Source organism: Rhinatrema bivittatum, chromosome 19 (genome assembly GCF_901001135.1).
Source record: "Rhinatrema bivittatum chromosome 19, aRhiBiv1.1, whole genome shotgun sequence".
NCBI classification, from domain to species: Eukaryota; Metazoa; Chordata; class Amphibia; order Gymnophiona; family Rhinatrematidae; genus Rhinatrema; species Rhinatrema bivittatum.
In genome coordinates this window covers 17,551,384-17,566,728 of record NC_042633.1, presented here as the reverse complement: position 1 = coordinate 17,566,728, position 15,345 = coordinate 17,551,384, and the positions used below count along the sequence as shown (strand labels likewise).

General features: G+C 46.5%; 1 pseudogene; it reads right to left on the bottom strand.

The window, feature by feature from the left end:
* Window positions 1-977: 977 nt before the first annotated feature.
* Window positions 978-15,345, bottom strand: part of LOC115080273 — a 110,539-nt pseudogene continuing 96,171 nt past the window's right edge.

The following is a 15,345-nucleotide window of genomic DNA, read 5'->3' as shown; positions in this document are numbered from 1 at the left end:
GTTGTCATTCAAAAGCAATTTGAAAGGGTGAGGACCCAGTGGAGGTATAGGGGTGCGAGTTGTGGGAGAACTCGGCCCAGGGAAGAAGTGCTGCCCAGTCGTCCTGGCGGGTGTTTACATACAATCATAGAAATTGTTTTAAAGTATGATTAGTTCGTTCCACTTGGCCACTGGCTTAGGGGTGAAATGCGGTGGTAAAATCCAAGGAAATGTGGAAAGTTTTGCAGAGGTTGTGCCAGTATCTGGCTCTGAATTGAGGACTGCGATCGGATGCAATGGCTGTGGTATTCCGTGGAGGTGGAAGCTATGAAGCTTGAACAGTTGGGCCAGATGGGGAGCAGAAGGGAGGGTGGGAAGGGGCATAAAGTGGGCTATTTTTGAAAACTGGTCCACTACTACCCATATCACTGTGTTGTCCGCAGAGGGAGGGAGGTCCACACTGAAATCCGTGAATATGTGTGTCCATGGCTTCATGGGGATCAGAAGAGGTTGTAATAGCCCCCAAGATTTTCCTATTGGGACCTTGTGCTGAGCACAGACTGGGCATGAGTCGACATATGTCCGAATATCCTTGCGCATCTTGGGCCACCAGTAATATTACTGGAGAAGGGTTTGGGTCCGCGCTCGTCCTGGAAGTCCGGCTAGCTGGGAGTCATGTGCCCAGGCTAGGAGTTGTTATGACGCCTCTTTGGGATCATAGTTTTACCAGGCGGGACTGTTAGCGTGGTGGAGAGGACGATACAAACCAGGTCATTGAGGTGCTGGATAGGTTCTTCCGTGTCATCAGCAGAGAATGAACGGGATAAGGCGTCTGCTTTAATGTTTTTACTAGCTGGTCGGTAGCGGAGTTCAAAGTTAAAATGTGTGAAGAAGAGTGCCCAACGGGCTTGGCATGGGTTCAGACGCTGGCCTTGTTGGAGATACACCAAGTTCTTATGGTCTGTATAGACCGAAATACGGTGTTGTGCCCCGTCCAGTCATTGTTGCCATTCCTCGATTGCGAGCTTAATGGCTAGGAGCTCCTTGTCACCGATGGAATAATTGCGCTCTGCCAGAGTGAACTTCTTCGAGAAGAAGGAGCAGGGATGAGAGGTATCCGAGACATCGTTCTGGCTGAGGACAGCTCCTACTCCCTCAGCGGAGGCGTCCACCTCCACTGTAAATGGACGTCTGGAGTCTGGGTGCCGGAGGCAAGGCCTCTGCAGGAAGGACCTCTTGAGAGCCTGGAAGGCGTCTTCAGCCTCAGAAGCAGCAGTCAGTTTGGAGAAGTTCCGAATAAAACTACGAAAGTAGTTAGCGAAACTGAGGAAATGCTGGAGAGCTCGCAATCTACTGGGTTGGGGCCATTCTTGGATACATCTCAGCTTGGTGGGATCCATCTGGAAGCTCTGATTCGAGACGATGTACCCCAGGAAGGGTAAGGACTCTTTTTCAAAAATACACTTCTCTAATTTGGCATAAAGTTGATTCTCTCTCAGACATTGCAGAACTTGGACAACATGCTGTCGATGCGTTGTAGGTCACGGGAAAATATCAGGATATCATTTAAGTAAAACACTATGCATTCATAGAGCAGATCTTAGAATATTTAATTTATTAGGTGTTGGCAGACGGCGGGAGCATTGGTAAGTTCAAACGGCATGACGAGGTACTCATAATGGCCATCCCGGGTGTAAGAACATAAGAACATGCCATACTGGGTCAGACCAAGGGTCCATCAAGCCCAGCATCCTGTTTCCAACAGTGGCCAATCCAGGCCATAAGAAGTACCCAAAAACTATTCCATGCTACTGTTGCTAGTAATAGCAGTGGCTTTTTTCTAAGTCAACTCAATTAATAGCAGGTAATGAACTTCTCCTCCAAGAACTTATCCAATCCTTTTTTAAACACAGCTATACTAACTGCACTAACCACATCCTCTGGCAACAAATTCCAGAGTTTAACTGTGCGTTGAGTGAAAAAGAACTTTCTCCAATTAGTTTTAAATGTGCCGCACGCTAATTTCATGGAATGCCCCCTAGTCTTTCTATTATCCGAAAGAGTAACTAACCGATTCACATCTACCCGTTCTAGACCTCTCATGATTTTAAACACCTCTATCATATCCCCCCTCAGCCGTCTCTTCTCAAAGCTGAAAAGTCCTAACCTCTTTAGTCTTTCCTCATAGGGGAGCTGTTCCATGCCCCTTATCATTCGGTAGCCCTTCTCTGTACCTTCTGTACCAGAATTGTACACAGTATTCAAGGTGCGGTCTCACCATGGAGCGATACAGAGGCATTATGACATTTTCCGTTTTATTCACCATTCCCTTTCTAATAATTCCCAACATTCTGTTTGCTTTTTTGACTGCCGCACCACACTAAACCGATTATTTCAATGTGTTATCCACTATGACGTCTAGATCTCTTTCTTGGGTTGTAGCACCTAATATGGGACCTAACATTGTGTAATTATAGCATGGGTTTGTTTCCCTATATGCATCACCTTGCACTTATCCACATTAAATTTCATCTGCCATTTTGATGCCCAATTTTCCAGTCTCACAAGGTCTTCCTGCAATTTATCACAATCTGCTTGTGATTTAACTACTCTGAATAATTTTGTATCATCTGCAAATTTGATTATCTCACTCGTCGTATTTCTTTCCAGATCATTTATAAATATATTGAAAAATAAGGGTCCCAATACAGATCCCTGAGGCACACCACTGCCCACTCCCTTCCACTGAGAAAATTGTCCATTTAATCCTACTCTCTGTTTCCTGTCTTTTAGCCAGTTTGTAATCCACGAAAGGACATCGCCACCTATCCCATGACTTTTTACTTTTCCTAGAAGCCTCTCATGAGGAACTTTGTCAAACGCCTTCTGAAAATCCAAGTACACTACATCTACCGGTTCACCTTTATCCACATGTTTATTAACTCCTTCAAAAAAGTGAAGCAGATTTGTGAGGCAAGACTTGCCCTGGGTAAAGCCTTGCTGACTTTGTTCCAGTAAACCATGACTTTCTATATGTTCTGTGATTTTGATGTTTAGAACATTTTCCACTATTTTTCCTGGCACTGAAGTCAGACTAACCGGTTTGTAGTTTCCCGGATCACCCCTGGAGCCCTTTTTAAATATTGGGGTTACATTTGCTATCCTCCAGTCTTCAGGTATAATGGATGATTTTAATGATAGGTTACACATTTTTAATATTAGGTCTGAAATTTCATTTTCTAGTTCCTTCAGAACTCTGGGGTGTATACCATCCGGTCCAGGTGATTTACTACTCTTCAGTTTGTCAATCAGGTCTACCACATCTTCTAGGTTCACTTTGATTTGGTTCAGTCCATCTGAATCATTACCCATGAAAACCTTCTCCAGTACTGGTACCTCCCCAACATCCTCTTCAGTAAAACTGAAGCAAAAAAATCATTTAATCTTTCCGCGATGGCCTTATCGTCTCTAAGTGCCCCTTTAACTCCTCGATCATCTATCGGTCCAACTGACTCCCTCACAGGCTTTCTGCTTCGGATATATTTTAAAAAGTTTTTACTGTGAGTTTTTGCCTCTATGGCCAACTTCTTTTCAAATTCTCTCTTAGCCTGTCTTATCAATGTCTTACATTTAATTTGCCAACGTTTATGCATTATCCTATTTTCTTCTGTTGGATCCTTCTTCCAATTTTTGAATGAAGATCTTTTGGCTAAAATAGCTTCTTTCACCTCCCCTTTTAACCATGCCGGTAATCATTTTGCCTTCTTTTCACCTTTCTTAATGTGTGGAATACATCTGGACTGTGCTTCTAGGATGGTATTTTTTTAACAATGACCATGCCTCTTGCACGCTTTTTACTTTTGTAGCTGCTCCTTTCAGTTTTTTTCTAACAATTTTTCTCATTTTCTCAAAGTTTCCTTTTTGAAAGTTTAGCATGAGAGCCGTAGATTTGCTTACTGTTCCCCTTCCAGTCATTAATTCAAATTTGATCATATTATGATCACTATTGCCAAGCGGCCCCACCACCGTTACTTCTCTCACCAAATCCTGTGCTCCACTGAGAATTACATCTAAAATTGCTCCCTCTCTCGTTGGTTCCTGAACCAATTGCTCCATAAAGCTATCATTTATTCCATCCAGGAACGTTATCTCTCTTGCATGTCCCGATGATAGATTTACCCAGTCAATATTGGGGTAATTGAAGTCTGCAAAGTCACTGGTGCAAGTAGAAGAATAAGGTTCCATTCAATAGTATAAGAATCTTTATTAAACCAAAGTTTATAAATCATTCATTTAACACGGCAACTCCATACGGGTAGCAGCAAGAAGAGTAAAAGTCCCCCTCTTCTTGCTGCTACCCGTATGGAGTTGCCGTGTTAAATGAATGATTTATAAACTTTGGTTTAATAAAGATTCTTATACTATTGAATGGAACCTTATTCTTCTACTTGCACCAGTGACTTTGCGGATTTGTTTACGTGCAAGATTGCTTCTGTATATTTCTGGTAATTGAAGTCTCCCATTATTACCGCACTACCAATTTGGTTAGCTTCCCTACTTTCTCTTAGCATTTCACTGTCAGTCTCACCATCTTGACCAGGTGGATGGTAGTATACTCCTATCACTATAGTCTTCCCCGACACACAAGGGATTTCTACCCATAAAGATTCAATTGTGCATTTAGTCTCGTGCAAGATGTTTATCCTGTTGGACTCTATTCCATCCCGGACATAAAGCGCCACACCGCCTCCTGGGTGCTCCTCTCTGTCATTGTGATATAATTTGTACCCCGGTACAGCACTGTCCCATTGGTTGTCCTCCTTCCACCATGTCTTTGAAATGCCAATTAAAAGTCATCATTCACTGTTATACATTCTAATTCTTCTATCTTAGTTCTTAGACTTCTGGCATTAGCATACAAACATTTCAAAGTTTGTTTTTTGTTTGTATTTTCATTCTGCTTTTTAATTGATAGGGATAAGTTAGAATTTTTTAGCTCAGGTGAGTTTTTAGTTATAGGCGCTTGGACTACTTTTCTTATTATTGGAACCTCACTGTCGGAATGCCCTAATTCTAATGCATTATTAGTATCCTTTGAAGATACCTCTCTGTGAACCATGCGCTGCTGAGCGACTGTCGGTTTTCCCCTTTGTTCTAGTTTAAAAGTTGCTCTATCTCCTTTTTAAAGGTTAGCGCCAGCAGTCTGGTTCCACCCTGGTTAAGGTGGAGCCCATCCCTTCGGAAGAGACTCCCCCTTCCCCAAAAGGTTCCCCAGTTCCTAACAAAACTGAATCCCTCTTCCTTGCACCTCATCTCATCCACGCATTGAGACTCCAGAGCTCTGCCTGCCTCTGGTGACCTGCGTGTGGAACAGGGATCATTTCAGAGAATGCTACCCTGGAGGTTCTGGATTTAAGCTTTCTAGCTAACAGCCTAAATTTGGCTTCCAGAACCTCCCTCCCACATTTTCCTATGTCATTGGTGCCCACATGTACCATGACAGTTGGCTCCTCCCCAGCACTGTCTAAAATCCTATCTAGGTGATGTGTGAGGTCCTCCACCTTCGCACCAGGTAGGCATGTTACCAGGCGATCCTTATGCCCACCAGCCACCCAGCTATATACATTCCTAATAATCGAATCACCAACTATGACAGCTGACCTAACCCTTCCCTCCTGGGCAGTAGGCCTTGGGGAGATATCCTCCTCGGTACGAAAGGACAATGCATCACCTGCAGAGCAGGTCCTTGCTACAGGATACTTTCCTGCTGCACCAGGTTGATGTTCTCCAATCATGAGACCTTCTTCCTCCGAGGCAGCACCAGGGCTGCCAGTCTGAAGTTGGGACTTGGCTACTATGTCCCTGAAGGTCTCATCTATATACCTCTCTGTCTGCCTCAGCTCCTCCAGGTCTGCCACTCTAGCTTCCAGAGATCGGACTCATTCTCTGAGAGCTAGAAGCTCTTTGCATTACATGCACATGTACAACTTCTCACCAGCGGGTAAAAAAATCATACATGTGACACTCGATGCAAAAGACTGGGAAGCCCCCCTCTTGCTGCTGGGCTGCTGCCTTCATCTCAATTTTGTTCAGTTCCCAGTTAAGTTTTAGGTTGCTATGGGAGTAGAAATGTATCTAATTAACGTCCTTTAAATGTATGAGTGAATTCACTATATGTCTGGTAGTGGCCTACAAGGAACTGATCAAACTCTCAATAAAGTTTTTGTTGTTGGTTTTTTTTTTTGTGAAAGTGGCACCTGCCTATAAATTAAAGGATGAACTAGGGATGGATGAGCTAGGGTTGGGAAATCCAGTCTAACTTCAGTTAGTCAGCCAGAGTGACTCACTGCTCTCTTGATTAACAAATATTGGTAACTATTCAATCCAAATCACACTACCTCAACACCTTTCCAAGGTGATTAACTGAACTGAACTTTTCAACCTTTTACTTAGGTATACACTGCTCCTAGCTTATTTCTTGCTTCTATATAGAAATGAAATGACGGCAGAAGAAGACCGAACGGCCCATCCAGTCTGCCCAGCAAGCTACGCACTTTTATCTTTTTTTTTTTTTTAATCTTTTTCTTTCACCCACCTGTTACTATTGGCTTCCAGTACCCTCCAGCCCTAATTCCCCTCCACCCCACCACCAATGTAGAGAGCAGCGCCGGAACTGCATCCAAGTGAACATCCAGCTCAATTAGGGGTAGCAACCGCTGCAACAAGCAGGCCACACCCCTGCCCCATACTCTTACCCACCCCTGTTTTTTTTTTGGAGATGGCAGCCCTCCATCCTTCCGCTCCGTGAAGGTGGAACACCAACCACTGGCATCCCGCTCCGTGAATGCCTCTGTGGCTACTGCCGCTCCGTGCAGTGTTTTGCTGCCTCCTTTTTATTCACGTCCTCTAGACTTGATGGACCCACAGTGTTTATCCCACGCCCCTTTGAAGTCCTTCACAGTTTTAGACTTCACCACTTTCTCCGGAAGGGCATTCCAGGCATCCACCACCCTTTCCGTGAAGAAATACTTCCTGACATTGGTTCTTAGTCTTCCTCCCTGGAGCCTCAGCTCGTGACCTCTGGTTCTGCTGATTTTTTTCTGATGGAAAAGGTTTGTCGTAGTCTTTGGATCATTAAAGTTTTTCAAGTATCTGAAAGTCTGAATCATATCACCCCTGCTCCTCCTTTCCTCCAGGCTACTTTTTTTTTTTAATACAAACACTCAGTTCTGCTTACTAGCTGCCTTACAGACTTTTAAAAATAAACACACTAACTACTGCTTACTAGCTGCCTTACTGATGACTATTTAAAAATAGTCTAACTTGTTTATTCGCTGCCTTACTGACAAAAACTTGTTTATTCGCTGCCTTACTGTCAAAAAGTTTTAGTTATCTGTAAACCGATACGATGTGCAAACGGCTATCGGTATATAAAAACCTATAAATAATAATAATAATAATATTAAAAGGACAAACACACTAAATAATATTCCCAAATAGTTAACTTTGCCCCTATACTTTTAAAAAAGACAATGTCCCAAGCAAAAAACTTACTGATTCCTTTCAGCCACCAGCAAGGTGATCCTCTCCTCTCAGTCTTCCATTCGTTGCCCTCTTGTATGCGGATCATGTTGTAGGCCCCTCGAAGGTCCAATTTCGAGAAGACCCTTCACTCCTTGCAGACGGTCAAAGAGCTCGGCTATCAACGGCAATGGGTACTGGTTCTTTGATTTTAATAGCATTTAGACCATGAAAGTTGATGCAAAGGCGCAGGGTCCCGTCTTTCTTGCCGACAAAGAAGAAGACGGCCCTGGCTGGGGACATCAACCATCAGATAAACCCTTTCTGAAGGTTATCCTGAATATACTTGGACATGGCACGAGTCTCCAGAATGGACAGCAGGTAGACCCTCCTGTGAGGCGGGGTGGCTCCTGGAACCAGATTATTAGCACAATCGAAGTCTTGATGTGGGGGTAAGGTGTCTGCGGCCTTCTTGGAGAACACATTGGCGAACTGGTTGTATTGCATCGGCAGGCCCTCCAAGAGAAATGTGCAGAGGTAACTGGAGGAGAGGGGCAACCCCTTAAGAACATAAGAACATAAGAAAATGCCATACTGGGTCAGACCAAGGGTCCATCAAGCCCAGCAGCCTGTTTCCAACAGTGGCAAATCCAGGCCATAAGAACCTGGCAAGTACCCAAAAACTAAGTCTATTCCATGTTACCGTTGCTAATGGCAGTGGCTATTCTCTAAGTGAACTTAATAGCAGGTAATGGACTTCTCCCCCCACCCCTTGAACAAAACACAAACTCCAGTTTGGCTTAAACATTGGGCTGCAGTTTATTAAACAACTTAACCCGAGCCCTTAACCATTTAATACAATAAGTCAACCCCCCCCCCCTCCCACCCACACACCAAACTCCTTCCGCCACCCCCTTTCTTCTTTGTACTTCACTTACCACCTCGTCCCAATGGTAAGCCACGTCTTCACCCCTCTCCCACTTACCCCCCCCCCCCCACGGCTCCAGCGAGGGTAGGTTTGTGGCCAGAGCTTTGGCCTCCCCCTTGCTCATCGGCCATCCTGTGTAGCAGCCCCAAACTACACAAGATCCCCCCCCCCCCAAACAATGTCCTTTATAATCACATACAAAACTTATAACTTTGTTCCCCCACTGCGGCCACTCACATTCTCCTAATTTGTTGTTCAAAACCTTCCTGTAATGTTATGTTAAATAGATCTATGCCCTCATGGGATAAGTGAACTCCATCACTCCTAAACAAACCTTCTAAAATCTCCCAAGACCAATCATGACGTACACAAAAACTGCCTTGCCCCTTCATCCATTTGACAATTTGCCTATTTACTTTCTTCACTCCTCTCTTCCACAAAGGTGTATTATGATCTCTGATCCGCACAATAATGTCAGACCAGCCCACCTTAGTCCGAGGCATGGCATTCATAATGCATGCCAAGTCTTTCCTCATGATTGCCAGCAGCTCCCGGCATGACCAATCCCCTATGTCGTTACCCCTTAAATGAATGATTAACACCCTTGGATAACCGTGCATCCTAACAAGCTTGTACAGAAAGGCTTTGAGCTCGCCCCGTTTCATACCCCCTTTGAAAAACCATTGGACTCTCCATTTCTTGATGTCCAACTCCAAATTGGTTCCATAAGGACGCTTCTCAGCTCTATGATATGCCCATCGAACGAAGGAATGGCCCACAACCCAAGCACATTCCAAGACTCTGACCACCCCTTCCGCTTCTGCAAAAGAAAAGATGACATTACTCCCCTATCCTTCCTCTCCACCATCCCCCCTTTCAATTCCGCACGTAATATCTGATTGCTTTTGACCTCTAACGCCCTATCGATTGAATCTGCTCGCTGGTAAACCCTAACTCCATGGCTGTCATTGCCGCTCCAATCCTAAAGGAATGCGAGGTAAAGCATTCACTCTCCCACCCCAAGCTCCTTACCACTAATTTTAAAACAGAAGAAAATTGAAATATGGTCAACAGCGACCCATTCACATGGACCAAAAACAAACCCCTCCTGTTTGGTCTCACTCGCATGAACTCTTGCATGGTTCGTACTAGGCATACCGCTGCGTCCCTCACCGGGACTAACTCTATCCATTGCCCATTACCCTTCTGATCCATTTTAGACTTGTGAAGACACAAGGAGACCCTTCGTTCATAAACCCATACTCTATGTGCCTGCAATCCCGCATCAGTACTCACTGAAGAGCGGGCTGCCAGCATGCTCACTCTAAAAGCCTCGAAAAAGGCCAGAACAAATGCTTTCCGAAAGAGCAGGACTTCATACTGGGACCCACACACCTTCCTAAATTGCTCCACTATCACTAATAATTCTGCATACTTAATGGGTCGTCTTTTGTCGGCAACCCTTCCCCCATCCTTCCCCCAGCCCCCTAACACCCGTTTAACTAGAAAACTCCCTATCGGATTACCTCACCCTCCCAATTTCTGAAAAAAGGAGAACCCCGCTAACTGAGCGCGCACAGATGCCAAGGAATAACCGTTCCCCTTAGCCCACAATATGAACTGCACCATAACATATTTGTTGACTGGTCCTCCTCTCCAACCTAACTGCATCAAATAACGCAACACTACTCCCCTGCCCGCTGCGTATGCTTTCCACGTGGCCGGTGCCATGGATTTCTGAATTAAGTGCCACGTCTCCGCAATCCCAGCTGCAATAGATGCTCCAGGAATGCCTCTCCCGTTAAGCTCGCCTGCGGAGCCAGCTCCCAAAAGACATCCCACTTGAAACGAGAAAGAGCATCTGCAATCAAATTCTTACAACCTGGCACATGTTTAGCAGTTAAAGTCACATTCATTTGTAAACATTGCAATGCCAGTTCCCGCATTAAACTGGAGACGTATAAACAACTTGCCGACTGTCTATTAATAACTTGGACTACCCCTAAATTGTCGCACCAAAAGACAACTCTCCTATTTTGCAAGCTAGTCCCCCAAATCACCACTGCCACCAATATTGGAAACAATTCTAGAAATGCAATATTCTTCGTAATCCCCTTCCTCTCCCATTCCTCTGGCCACCGCTCAGCACACCACTTCCCTTGAAAATAGACCCCGAAACCAACTGCTCCCGCTGTATCCGAGTACAGCTCTAAATCCACGTTAGACGCTTCCCCATCTGGTATAATACGCACAACGTTAAATGAATCCAGAAAAACCTCCCACACCCCCAATTCCTCCTTCACACAGCGCTTTACTCTGATAAAATGATGCCCAGCTCGAACACCTCTCGTCAAAGCTGACAGCCTCCGAATAAATGCTCTACCCATGGGGATCATCCTAAAGCAAAATTGAGTGACCCGATCAATGACTGCATCTGCTTTAACGTAACCTTTTTTGCTCCTCGAACCAATCTCACCAACTCGCAAAGTTTATCTATTTTATCCATTGGCAGACGCGATATCATTGCTTCTGAATCTAACTCAATACCTAAAAAAGTGATTCTACAAGCTGGCCCTTCTGTTTTGTCTGCCGCTATAGGTACGCCTAACTGCCTACATATTTCCAAAAAACCACTCAGCTGGACATGACACACATTGGAGTGCTTGGGACCCACAAACAAAAAATCATCCAAATAATGCAACATCTCTCTGTGTCCAGTAACCCTCATTATCACCCACTGTAAAAAAGTGCCGAATGCTTCAAAAAAGGCGCAAGAAATTGCACAACCTATGGGCAAACAATGATCTACGTAATATTCTTTTTCAAATACGAAACCCAGTAATGCAAAGCTCTCAGGATGAATCGGCAACAATCGAAATGCAGCTTCAATGTCAGCCTTGGCCAGCCGGGCCCCCTTACCAGCCCTCTTTACCAACGCTAAAGCCTCATCAAAAGATGCATATCTAACCGAACATGCAACTCTTGGAATAAAATCGTTGACCGACTCATCCGGAGGATATGATAAATTCAAAATCAATCTGAACTTTCCCGGGGCTTTCTTTGGTATAAACCGCCAGGGGAGACACATGCATATGCTCGAAAGGTTTTGACTCAAAAGGACCAGCCACTCTTCCGAGCCTAAGTTCTGATTGAATCTTATCTCGAGCCACCTTCGCTTTTTTAGCTACTGACCTAGCATTGCCCAACCTCCCACCGCAACCCGGACCCTCATATGGAATACGAAAACCTGTACTAAAACCAACACTCAAAAAGTTTGCTTTATCAACATCAGGATAACACTGCAACCATTTAAGTAACACTGATAGAACCACTGGCGAATTCGCTTTAGTGCGCAACTGCTCAAGGCTTTCCTCCTTTGGCTGCCCCCATACCCAGCCCTGGAGGGCATTTTGTTGCAGGGTGAACTCCTCCGCATGTCGAGCACGCATGCCTAAATTTGCACTTTGGAAAAAGGCATGTGAGTTTATTATAACGCCAGCAGACGGCTGATCCCCTGCCTGAACCTGTGCCCCCAACCTCCAACATTTTGCTACTCCCTTGCCCTCGAAAGGAACTCCCCTTCCCACTACCTCCTCCTCCACCCGAGGCGGGACCGCTTCCCAGACCTCCTAGTCCTACCTGATTCCCTTCTTTCTCTGTCTTCTGAGTCATCTGAGTTAACCATAGGTGTATATCCTGAGAGCCCCAGGACATAAACCTATTGCCTGCCATCTTGTCCCTGAATTTCTCATCGTATTTGAGCGAAGCCCAACCCGAATAATCTTTGAAAGCTCCTAATATGTTGTCTGTGTAGGACAACAATGCGCCATACTGGGAGGGATCAAAATGCCCCACCACACTGGCCGACCGCAAAAATCCCCTCATCCAATTAATCATATTTTTAGAAATTTTTGGGCCCATCCCCTTTCTTTTTCCCTTCTTCTTTGCCTTCTTGCTATCCTCCCCGTCTCCCTTCTAATAATTTGAAAATGTCTACGTATTTCCATTTACGAATTCTCCTCACTAATCGCTTGGGGACCTCTTCCCACAGCTCCATTAAAGAAGCTAACGCAGGGTGCCCCATGTCCTGCCTGGGTCCTTCATCCAACACTGATCTCCTAATCGGTCCCAGCTCGCTGGAGCTGGATGAGGATGATGAACTAGTTGAGGAACTCATACTGGGGCTTCTATGTTTCCTTTTCATGGGCCTGTCCTTTACAGACTCTTCTCTGCCTTGATTATCTGTCCCTGCTCCTGCTGCACTGCTCTCCGACACCTCCGCAGTCTGCCCCTCACTCTCCCGTCTGCTGACTCCGGGCCCCTCAGGTCTTACAGGAACCGCTTTCTCTCTCCACGCCTCCTGCCGCGAAGTACCTGGGAATACCTCCTCCGCCGAACCTGGAAAAGAGAAAACATTCCTGTCCCCTCCCCCCCTATACCCCGTGTTCCTCATCCCCACCCCTATATCTTTGCCCCTATTGTCGATAAAGGCATCGCTTTGCCATCCCCTCTGCCACGAATCACCTCTAGAGTGCTCAGGGTTTCTCTGAAAAACCTTTCCACCCCGCTCAAATACGACTTCCCGCACTCTCCCTCCAAACCATTCCCTGCTCCCCTGAAGCTCCCTATCACATTCTGCACCTCCCCTACCCAACCTGGCCTCTACAAAATGCCCCAAAATATCCGCAATGAACTCCGCCTGTGACCTGCAGCCATGAACATCCATCTCCTTTACCCTCCCTTTGCTGCTGCCTACCCCATAACCCCTACGTCCCCTGCTGAAAGATCCCTGTCCCCTGGAGCTACCTTGAACCGTTCTGCCTCTCAGATCCCTGCTCCTTCTATCCCCCCATAAACTACTGCCGCTCCTCTGTAAACCTGCTGCAGGAACAGGACTAATGAGTGAGGCACCGCGCCCCCTCCTCTTCCTGCTGCCCTCCTTGGCCAGCGGCGCTCCTCCACCATTGCCTCACATAACCCTTTCCTTTCCCTTCTTTCCCCTCATCTTGCCTCTACTCCTCCCCTCACCCACATTGAGCTGCATAACCGGAGGTAGGCCAACCGCAGCCGAACCCTCCGGAGGGATAAAAGCAGGAAACACCTCCGGGAACGTAACCGCCGAAGAAACACCCCTCCCCCACTCTGCCCCTAACCTGGGGGAACCTTCATCCGGGAAATCGCCAAGGGATGCATTGAAGGATAATTCCTCCACAGGCTGCGCCATAGGAAAGCCATGAATGGGGAAGGCCCTTCCTCCCTGCGACGTACTATCGGCCACCTCCTCCGACTCCGGGCCGCTCTCACCCGAGTCGAAGGGTCCCCCCGGACTGGCGGCCGCTGGGAAGGAAAAACAGGAGGGAGGCGGGTCAAGGACCGGGGGCAGAGCCGGCCAGAAAGCACGAGGTGCAAGTCTAATAAAACCTTCGGAGCCCTCCATGAAAGACCTACCCGGCAAATCAGGGACCCTGTGGCCCGCAGGCGCTTCAGACTCCGCACAAGTGCCGCCTATCGCCTCCTCCGCCGGCCCCCGAGTTCCCCTATCCCTGCTCCTCTTCATGATGTTCTCCCTGCCTACCAAAGGTAAAAACCCCGCAAATCCCTGCTTTTTGCCCGCGTTAACCTGGTAACGGCGCAAAAAGCAAGCACTGCCCTTTGCCTCGCTGCTCAAAGCTAACTGAGGCACCTGAGAAAAGGCACCAAGGATCGTAGTAACCAATAGCGAGGCAGCAATTCAAACTGCTGCCGTTGCCATGGGTTACCTCCCCCTCCCCCACCGCTCCTTATCAGCTCCCTGCTTGCTCCTTGTTATATTCCGCAGCGCGGGACAAGCCCGCACTGCTTCTCCTTAACATAAGAACATAAGAACATGCCATACTGGATCAGGGGTCCATCAAGCCCAGCATCCTGTTTCCAACAGTGGCCAATCCAGGTCATAGGAACCTGGCAAGTACCCAAAAACTAAGTCTATTCCATGTAACCATTGCTAATGGCAGCGGCTATTCTCTAAGTGAACTTAATAGCAGGTAATGGACTTCTCCTCCAAGAACTTATCCAATCCTTTTTTAAACCCAGCTACACTAACTGCGCTAACCACATCCCCTGGCAACAAATTCCAGAGTTTAATTGTGCGTTGAGTGAAAAAGAACTTTCTCCAATTAGTTTTAAATGTGCCCCATGCTAACTTCATGGAGTGCCCCCTCGTCTTTCTATTATGACGGCAACGTTTAAACCGGTGCATAGGCGCACATGTGTGAGCGTTCATTGGCCCGCACCCAGGGTCGCGGCTATTTTATAACATACTTGCATACATACACGCATATTATAAAACAGCCTGGCTGTGCGCTCAAGTTCACCCAATTTTAAGTGGGTGTGTGCCTGTGCAGACAAAAGCTCCTTCTACCACTTGTGGGGAAATTTTAAATGGGACGCGCAGTGACGCATTTCCCACTTTTACCAGTTAGTTCCTAGTTCACTCAGTTAAGAGATAAGTCCTCCAATTCCCCCTGGTTTGATAGTCTACACACTCCCCAGTTACCCCAGACCCTTTAAACTAGAGATCTGAATCGTGTGCCAGATCGTCTTAACGATCAGATTTGGCTGGGGGGGGGGAAATCTGATCGTTAAGATATGTGAATTGGAATCGTTTCCGATTCCAATTCACATCGCTAATTATTTTTTTAGGGAGGCCCGTGCCGCTAAAAAAAAAAACAACCCACCCAACCCTTTAAATCAACCCCACCCTCCCGACCCACCCAAAACCTTTTAAAATTACCTGGTGGTCCAGGGGGGCCTCGGGGAGAGGAGAGATCCAGGGGGGCCTCGGGGAGAGATTTCCCGTTCCCAGGCATCAGCTGTTCTAAAAAAAATGGCGCCAATCCCCCTTTGCCCTTACCATGTGACAGGGTATCCGTGCCATT